The following is a 7,984-nucleotide window of genomic DNA, read 5'->3' on the forward strand; positions in this document are numbered from 1 at the left end:
GTACACAAAAGTGTTATAAACAATGCTTACCATACCATGGGATCACTTGATCCCTCTTGGTACATCTTGTACATTTTGTGTGTTGATCATCCAGATTTACTCTTTGCTTAGTCTTGATCAACCTTGTGTCTTTATGACCAAGCTTTGGATAATACCTTGAATAACACCTTGGTCATCATATAAACTCCTTGAAACCAATAGATGGACTTCAAGAAGTGCCTATGGACAAATCCTTCGAATATAACTTAAGGCAACCATTAGTCCATAGGGATTTTCATCAATTACCAAAACCACATACGGAGAAATATGCTCTAACACTCACTCTTGCAAACAACATGTTCAAGAGACAAGAGATCATCCTGAACGAGGATATGATGCATATACTTACCTTGAGGTGCTTGAGCATCTTAGTAGTATGAGTACACTTGGGAAAACAATTGTTAGATAACACAAGATTATTCTATTATAAAGATGCAAAGAGCCTCAAAAGTACCAAGACAAGAACCACATAACAAAAATAGTATTTGATGAAAGATATGTCTCCAAGAATATTTAGAACTTTCTCCCCTAAGAATGAATATGTGAAATTTCCTCTCCCCCTGAATCGTAGCATGTAGATATTGGGAGTAGGTAGGGTGAGACAAGTTCAATTGAAAGTAGGCAATATAAAATGCAAATATAACTTTCTCTCCCTTCGGGTAAGCATAAGCTTGGATAACTCTTTGATATCTATCCCCCTCAGGAATTTCTCCTCCTTTTATATCTCTCCCCCTTAATAATATTCACCCCCCTGTGTGTGTAAGCTTAGATATATCTCCTCCAAGGGTAGAATGTCTCCCCTTTTTGGTATAAATATATAGAAGCTTTGATATATCTCCCCCTTTGACATTAATTTCCAAAAAGGTGAGAGGGTAAAGGTTCATTGAGAATAAGGGATCCTGGATTCTTATTCAACTTGAGTATGGATAAGAGTTCCTTGAAATATCCCCCTTGAGTTAGATAAGGGTTCCTTGAAATTTCTCCCCTTTTTTGTTGGGGATCCTAGATGTTTATCCCCCTTATATTGTGGGATCATTTGAAGTTTCTCCCCTTTGAAGTTTTCTTCCCCTTGTCAAATTGAGGGATCACAATAGTATGCCCCCCCATGGTAAAAATCTGGTAAAATCACTAAGAATGTTGGTAGCATCAATTCGGAGTCTGCAAGGCAAAGTGGTTCGGTAGAATCGAGAAAGAAATTTTAGCCTCTGGGTGAAATCGGTTGGACCGATTTTCCAACTCGGAGAGATCAAGTTCCATATGAAAGCTTTTCTACATGAAAATACGGGATACCAATTGAAAATACTTCAAATTTTTTGATCAATCCTTCCTGGCCATTTTGTCAATAAAAATTCTCAGATATGTTGGCCAAAGCTCTCAGAAAGTATTCAAATGATTTTCAAGGAATTTTTCAAAATTATTTGCAAGGAATTTTTCACAACTAGATTAGAATTGAATGGTTCCAAGAAAGCATGCAATGAGAATATGAACCATACAAGAAACTTCATCTAGATGTTGGGAGGTGACTAGGTCATCTATATTAGAGTATATTGACTTGAGGAGTCAAGTAAGAATGCTTGATCATATGTCATACTTATTGTTAAGCTGAAAATGGGGTTTCCATTTTCTGTTAAACATTTTAATGTATTCATATCACTTGAGTTGCTTTAACTCATGACTTGGTGTAAAGCTTTATCAAGGATATGAGTACATACCTTCGAATGATGTTGATGACATGGCATGTAGGTGAACCTGTTGTGGATTCTCAATGTTGATGAAGATCATCTTGAGTTGGGAGCTATCGTTGTTGTTTTGGTTCACTTTTCACCTACATACGTTAGTCATGTAAGGAATAACATAATATATCCAAATGACAAGAGTGAATTTATTCATCATATTGTTGTCAAGGATATGATTTTGTTGTCTTCTTCCTTCATCTCTGAAGAAAGGGTTGTTGATACTTGGCCATGAAAATATTGATCTTGATGTGAGTTGATGGCAATCTTGTGGAGTGTAGTTCTTCCAAGTACCTACAAAAGATTAGATGCAATACAAGGGAGCATATTTTTTCCAAGATATATGATAGTGTCATATCAATAGCATAATGGAATAGTCAAGAAAGCTCATGCCCTTGCATGCATCCGAGTGAGTCTAGCTCAAGTTTGAAGCAGCAATGATGTTCAACGCTCATCAAGCGACAAAACACTTTCTCATCAAATGGCTTGGTAAATATATCAGCCAATTGTTTGTCGGTACGAACATGCTTGATATTAATATCTCCTTTACCAACATGATCATGAATGAAATGATGTCGCACTTGAATATGTTTAGTTTGAGAATGTTGCACTAGATTATGGACAATTTTAATAGCACTTTCATTGTCACAGAACGATGGACCATGTTTCACATGAATGTGACAAACCTTAAGAGTTTGCATCATCCATAGTAATTGTGCACAACATGAACCAACGGTAATGTATAATGCTTCGACGGTAGATAAAGATACCAAGTTTTATTTCCTGGGTCACCAAGACACAAGAGATCTCCCAAGAAATTGACATGTACCCGACTTGGAATAGCCAATAGGATTAAAAGAAGATCCATTGGGATACCATATGCCAAAGTTTGTTGTATGTATCAAGTATCTCACAATTCTTTTCACAGCCTTTAGATGACACTCCTTAGGTGCCGCTTGATATCGGGCACACATGCAAACACTCAACATGATATCAGGACGGGAGGCACATAGATATAGCAATGAACCGATCGTTGATCGATAAAACTTTTGACCAACCGGTTTGTCCTCCTTAGTGAGGTCAACATGTCCACTAGTAGGCATGGGAGTTTTCATACCTTTGTAATCTTGCATGTTGAACTTGTTGATAAAGTCCTTGGTGTACTTGGTTTGAGAGATAAACGTACCTTCTCTCGTTTGTTTGACTTGCAAACCAAGGAAGAATTTCAGCTCACACATCATGGACATATCTTACTTCTCGGACATCATCCTTTCAAACTTCTCACTAAAATGTGGGTTAGTAGATCCAAAGATAATATCATCAACATAAATTTGGCATACAAATAGTTCGCCTAACTCTTTTAGTGAATAAAGTTGCATCAATTTTACCAATCTCAAAACCCTTTTCAATGAGAAACTTCGTTAGGCATTTGTACCAAGCTTGAGGGGCTTGTTTAACACCATATAAAGCTTTATGAAGTTTATAAACATGATTGGGTTTCTTATGGTTCACAAAGCGGGGAGGTTGTTTGACATAAACTTCCTCCTCAATTTCACCTTTTAGAAAAGAACTTTTGATATCGATTTGGTAAAGAGTAATATAATCGTGATTGGCATAAGCAAGAATAATGGCTTCAAGTCTAGCAATGGGGGGGATAGGTATCACCATAGTCCATACCTTCGACTTACGTGTAGCCTTGAGCTACGAGACGTGCCTTGTTGCGAATCACTTGGCCATCTTCATTATTCTTGTTCTAAAACACCCATTTTGTACTAATGATGTTGTGCTCATCCTTGGGTTTCTCCACGAGTGTCCAAACTTCATTCTTCTCGAAGTTGTGTAGCTCTTCGTGCATGGAATTCACCCAATAAGGGTCTTGAAGTGCTTCTTCTACCTCCATAGGCTCAATGCTAGAGATAAATGAGTAATGCTCATGAAAGTTAACTAAATGAGTTTTAGAGTGAGTGATTCTCCCGGTTTGTATGTCAACGAAGATTTGATTCAGCGGATGATCCTTGTCCACTCTTGCTCAAACTTGTGATAGATTTTTCGTGTTGGATGGTGGAGCTTCCTTGTCATCATCTTCTTCTTCATTGTCGTTGAAGGTGTCATCTCCTTGAGGTGGTGGTGAAGAAGGATGAGGTGGATCATCACGGTGTACTTCCTCCTCCTCTTCACCATGTCGTGTACCACTTGTGGATGCCTCCATGCCGTTTTGTGCTTCACGTTGACGCGAAGTAGGGGCTTCCACTTATGTTGATGAAGTACTTTCCTTCACCTCCATGGGACGAATCTTGTCGATGGACAAGTCTTCGATGGCTTCCGAAGGTTCCTTATCTCCTACATCATTTGGCAATTGTTCGACTTGCGAACCATTAGATTCATCAAACTTCACATCTAACGTCTCTTCAACTTTTCGAGTGAAGTTGTTGTAGACACGGTAAGTGTGAGAGTTTGATCCGTAACCAAGTAGGAAAACTTCATGGGATTTAGGAGCAAATTTAGAATGATGATGCTTATCTAGAATGTAGCACTTTGAGCCGAATACCCGAAAGTATCCAACTTGGGTTTGTTATCGATGAGTAGCTCGTATGCCGTTTTGCCGAGCAGCTTGTGTAAGTAGAGTTGGTTTGTGGCATGACAAGATGTTTCCACGGCTTCTGCCCAAAAGTGTCTTGGCGTCTTGTAATCGTCAAGCATCGTTGTATCCATCTCTATGAGACTCCGGTTCTTCCTCTCAACAACTCCATTTTGTTGAGATGTGTACGTCACCAGAACTCATGTGAGATACCCTATTCGTCAAGAAAAGTATCCACATTTGTGTTCTTGAACTTTGATCCATTGTTGCTCCAAACTTCTTGATGTTCACTTCAAACTGATTTTAGGATTTTCGAGGAAAGTTCTTGAAGACCTTTTGTATCTACGACTTGTCATCAAGAAAGAATGCCCACGTAAATCTGGAAAAATCATCAACAATAACTAGATGAAAATAATTTCCACTGAGGCTCTTGTAAGCGTTGGGACCAAAGAGATCCATGTAAAGTAGCTCAAGTGGCCTTCTAGTAGTCCTGATGTTTTTCACGGGATGACTTCCACCGACTTGTTTTCTTGCTTGACAAGCACTACAAAGTCTATCTTTTTCAAAGATAACATATTTAACACCGAGAATATGATCACCTTTGATAAGCTTATCAAGATGACGCATACCAACATGTCCTAGCCTTCTATGCCATAACCAATCTTTAGAAGATTTTGCAATAAGACATATACGAGGTTTGGTTTTTATAGTATCAATAATATATAGATCACCTCTATGAAAACTAGTAAAGACCATGTTATGATTATCTCGATGAAGCACTTGGCAATCAACTTCCATATATAGCACACTGAAACCAAAATCCGCTAATCTAGATACGAACAGAAGATTGTAGCCACGGGGTTCTACAAGCATGACAATTTGAATGGAACTATCATGAGATATGGCCACCTTACCCAGACCAAGTACCTTGCGCTTGGAGTTTTCTCCAGAAGTCACATACCTTCACGGTCTACGGTTTGGTGTGATCTCATGAAACATGTCTTTATATCCGATCATGTGATCGGTGCATCCACTGTCAAGTATCTATTCGTTTGCTCCGGCCATGTAATCTCTAAGGTTTGCCATAAGACTAAGGCTCCTCATGGTCTTCTCATACTCGATGTCAAACTTCTCGTCATCATCATAGTACCCATGCTCCACATTTTCATCGTCTCATGGAACATCCTCATCATAAGAATCAAAGGATTCGTTAGAATTTTGACCATAACAATGTTCTGGTTTATGAATGTGAATGGCTTCAACAATGGTGTTATTGATGGTAATGACATCTCCTTTAGCACGCATGAGGTCACGAATCTCAAATAGACAATTATCAAAGTTAGGGTCATTGGGATTCATTTTGTGAAAGACAATAGATTTTTGGAAAATTATATCAAGATTTTTCAAGGAGTAGTCAGGATATCTTTTCACCAAATCTTTTCAGAAAGAATAAGCGCATCCAAAATTATTCATTTGATTAAGCACATTTCTTGGCAATGCTCTAATGATGAGATTAACAGTTTTAAGATTGCCATGCATACTTCTTCATCATGAGAAGGATGTAAGGAATCAATGGGAGGCACATAGGGACATTTAACATATTTCAAACATTTCATCTTTCCATTGTCTATAATCCTCCCCATTGAAAAGAGGCACTCTAGAAATTTGATTCCCAAAAATAGACACATCCATCTTCCTCCAATGGTGATTAAACCAAGGCTATTGAGACAAATTCTCTGATACCAATTGTGGGATCACTAGAAGGGATGTCTAGAGGGGGTGAATAGAATACTTGCAAAAATAAAACCTAGCCTTTTCCCAATTTTAATTAGTAGAAGATTTTAGCATTTAGAACAAGCCAAGCACACCCTACACATGCAAGTCCATGAGTATACTAGTAGAAAGTAAAGACATGCACATGTAAAGAAAGGAGTAGAGATGGACATGCTGATTTTTGACGTGGTTCCGATAGGTCGTGCTATCGTACGTCCACGTTGATGAAGACTTCAACCCACGGAGGGTAACTTCCGCGTGAGTCCATGGAGGGCTAAACCCACGAAGGGTCCACTGAGAAGCAACCTCGTCTATTCCATCATGGTTTACGTCGACGAAAGTCTAGAATCATTCGGGGTAGATCTTCATGAAGTAGGCGTTCTCCTTGCCTGTACAAAATTCTTGGTTCAATTTCACAATATGAATTAGGAGGCTCCCAAGTGAGGCCTAACAATTCTAGGAGGCACCACCATCCAAAAGGTAATAGATGTGGTAGAACGATGAACTCCTTGCTCTTGTTCTTCAAAAGATAATCTCCTCAACACTCAATCACTCTCTGATAGATTTGGCATGGGTAGAAGAGATTGATTGGGTGGAGAGCAACACGGGGAGGCTAGAGATCAAGTTTCAAATGGATGGATTGGAATATCTTGTTCTCAACACATGAGTAGGTGGCTCTCTCTCAGAAAAATGGATATGGCTAGTGTATGTGTGTTCTGAGTGCTTCCTCTGCGAATGAGATGTAGTGGATGGGTATATATAGGCATCTCCCGAAATCCAAGTGTTACAACAATATTTCCGATCTCGGTGAAACCGAAGTGAATCTCGGTGGCACCGATTTGCACAAAATGTGGCAACCTTTGAATTCTCGGTGACACCGATATAGGAATCTCGGTGGTACCTATATGGTGACCTATGTCGGAATCGGGGCTCCATAGACTTAAGAAGAGGTTCGAACACTAGGGTGCACTCGATCCCCAACCCTGTTCAACCTCTCAACCTCACGACGGCTCTATGGTGGCGCGAGCTAGAACGACGAGTTAGGACGCGTGACAGTTTACCCAGGCCCGGGCCACCTTGTGGTGTAAAACCCTACTCCTGCTTGGATAGATAGCTCGAGGAGGAAGAAGGGTACAAAGGTGGGTTCTAGCCCTAGTACAACGCACTGAGCTTCGAATCTCCCTCTATGGAGGCCCGACTCCTTTTTTATACCGGACTTGCTCCTCTTCCCCCAAAAATGCAATCGGTGGGAAGGACAGCCACAACAGCCATTTTGGAAGCAGACAAGACTACAGGTTGCCCTGGCGAAGGTGGTCTTCGGATGCAGAAGCTCCTCTTCATGACACACTGGTGGGATCGAGGATGACCTCTCTCCTGCCGATCCCCTGCAATGGTCCTCTTGCACCGATTAGGAAACCTTTCTCGGGTTGCCTCGGGAACCCGCAGTCGGCCTCTGTCCCCTTAGCACCAAAGGGGAAAGCCTCCCCATCTGTGCTTGCTAGCACCAGTCCTCGCGTCATGCAGAACGGCTCACGTCACCCACATGGGGAGGCTGGGCCATGCGACCCTAGCAAGACGCCCTTGGCAAATCCGCCCCTCGGGAGGAAGGGTGTCGGGAGGAAGGGCGTCAGGAGGTGCTTCCCCTTCTCGAGCCTCACAAGGAACCTCCTTGGGAGAGGGCCCTGCGAGCGGCCCCTCACAAGGAAGGGTCCTCATGAGCGCCATGTCCCTAGACCTTGATAAGGGGCGCTCCAAGGCCTGCAAAGCACAGTGTGCCCTTGACCGTAGGCCGGCGGGCCTAGGTACCCCGGTTCCAGAGTCCTGATAGTAGCCCCCAAGCCCGCGGCATTTACGGCTCAAC

The sequence above is a fragment of the Hordeum vulgare genome, chromosome 3H (assembly GCF_904849725.1).
Source record: "Hordeum vulgare subsp. vulgare chromosome 3H, MorexV3_pseudomolecules_assembly, whole genome shotgun sequence".
Lineage (NCBI taxonomy): Eukaryota > Viridiplantae > Streptophyta > Magnoliopsida > Poales > Poaceae > Hordeum > Hordeum vulgare.